At 36.4% G+C, this 2,168-nt stretch overlaps 1 non-coding gene across 1 annotated transcript; it reads right to left on the bottom strand.

Annotated features, from left to right (window-relative positions):
- Positions 1-1,587: 1,587 nt before the first annotated feature.
- Positions 1,588-1,694, bottom strand: LOC132180152 (small nucleolar RNA R71). Its single transcript, XR_009440046.1, has one exon. It is a non-coding gene; the product is annotated as a small nucleolar RNA R71 (small nucleolar RNA).
- Positions 1,695-2,168: the final 474 nt, after the last annotated feature.

The raw sequence follows: 2,168 nt of genomic DNA, 5'->3' as shown, positions 1-2,168 counted from the left end.
GTAATATTTCCCAATTTAATGGTTTAATTGCTCTATTGTTTTACTTCTAATCAATTGGATTGAATAACTCTTGGATATCTTTTGTGATTCAATGATACACTTGATGATTTAAGATTATTCAATGCAATTGATTGCTTGGTTTTCTTTGTTAAAAATTGGATTTCCCCTGTGATTTATTCTCTGGATACAATTGATGTTTTGATAAAGATTGGATATTTTCTTGTGATTTACGGATATAGTTAATGATTTGATCGAATATTGGATTTCTTTTGTGATTTGGGTTATGAATGGACACATGGGATCTTTTGATTAATTCTTTGAAGCAATAGTAAAACAAACTTAAGATTTATATGTGAGAACTTTGGGGAATATTATAGATCATGAAATTATGTTGTTATGAATTTGTGAGTGCGGATTCCGAAACCTTAGTGCTTCGTCATAAGATTTCAATCACTTTAAATTGCTCATGCTTTTGCTTTTTCATTTAAACAAAAAAATCTCTCAAAAATTTGGAACTAGACTAGGGTTTAATTAATTTAGATTTAAAATTGCTTTCAAGAATACAATTCCCTATGGGTTCGATCTCGCACTTGCAATCCATTAACTACAATTGATTCGTGCACTTGCGAGTTAAATAAATTTGCACAACAAGTTTTTGGCGTTGTTGCCGAGGAATTGTTTATTTTTTGAAACCAATTTATTTCTAGATCGGTTTTATTCTTCTACTAGTTATAATTAGGATTTTATTTTTCTGCAATTTGTTTTGTTTTATTTGTGTTACTAATACAAAAAAAAAAAAAAAAAAGATTTTTCTTTTTTGTTTTTTTTTGTTGTTGTTTTGTTTGTGTTACAGCCTTGCTACGATCGATGCACACTTGTGGCCAAGATAGCAACTGCAACAGTTCAGTAGATTTTAGCCAAAATCTTTTGGTCCTTTTTCGTGAGTTTTTAGTTTCTGTTTAAATTAATTTCTGCTTGCAATTGTGTTTAGTTAGTTTAATATAATTTAATTTACTTCAATTCAATTTCAGTTTGTTAGTTTGTTAGTTTGTTAGTTTGTTAGTTCCTTTTTGCATGTTAGGTCGTAGATCTTTAAATTTGGAGCTAAACACTTTTGTTCCTGAAATTGAAAGAACGGCGAGAGAGAATCTAAGACAGCCACCAAACTCACCCACCAATTCTCAAAGTTCCGAGTCTGATTCGGAAAAGTCTGTTAAGATGGGAGAACGAAATCAACCTAGATCCCTTAGGGAGCTGTTCGTACCCAACATTACCAACACACCGTCATGTATAGTGTTGCCAGCTACTCGCTTCGAGCTGAAGCCAAGTACAATAGGTCACCTTCCTGCATTTAGAGGATTAGAGAATGAGGATCCATATGTTCATGTGAGGATTTTTTTGGAAATTTGCGACATTGTTAATACGCAAAATGCCCCAGCAGAAGCGGTGCGCCTTCGGTTATTCCCTCTGTCCCTACATGATAGGGCGAAATCCTGGCTACTCAACAATAGACCTGGATCTATCACTTCTTGGGATATGTTGCAAAGCAAGTTTTACCACAAGTTCTTCCCAATTTCCAAAATCAATGCCCTCCGTCTACAGATCACCAATTTCAGACAAAAAGAAGGGGAAAGATTCACCGATAGCTGGGAGAAGTTTAAAGAGCTTACTATAAAATGCCCACCCCACGGGTTTGAGAATGAGGTGCTAGTTCAAATTTTCTACAGGGGACTAACACCAAGTGAGCGAAACTCGCTTGAGACGATGAATGGTAGAGAATTCTTAAGTCTTACTGGGGATGAAGCTTATAAAACTTTGGATGAAATGGCTGAACGAGCGCAACAATGGGATTTTCAAGATAGTTGGGACAGACAACAACCCGCTCCCAAGACAGGAAGCATCTATGAGGTGAGGAACGATGCTGAATTAAGGGAGGAGTTCAAGGTTCTCAGGCGTCAGTTTGACACTATGGTCTTAAACAAACCAGTGAATGCAGCAGATACTTACCACGTTGATGCATGCGGGTTATGTGATAGTCAAACGCACTTCACTCAAAACTGCCCAACTCTGTCAACAGAGTACCCAACTGAGCAAGTCAATGCCTTCAATGAGTACAAAAAACCCACCACTGGGCTGTTTTCCGAAACTTACAATCCAGGGTGGCGGAA

The sequence above is a fragment of the Corylus avellana genome, chromosome ca4 (assembly GCF_901000735.1).
Source record: "Corylus avellana chromosome ca4, CavTom2PMs-1.0".
In the NCBI taxonomy this organism is placed as follows: Eukaryota; Viridiplantae; Streptophyta; class Magnoliopsida; order Fagales; family Betulaceae; genus Corylus; species Corylus avellana.
Note: the sequence above shows the minus strand (reverse complement) of the source record. Positions and strands in the feature narration are given on the sequence as shown.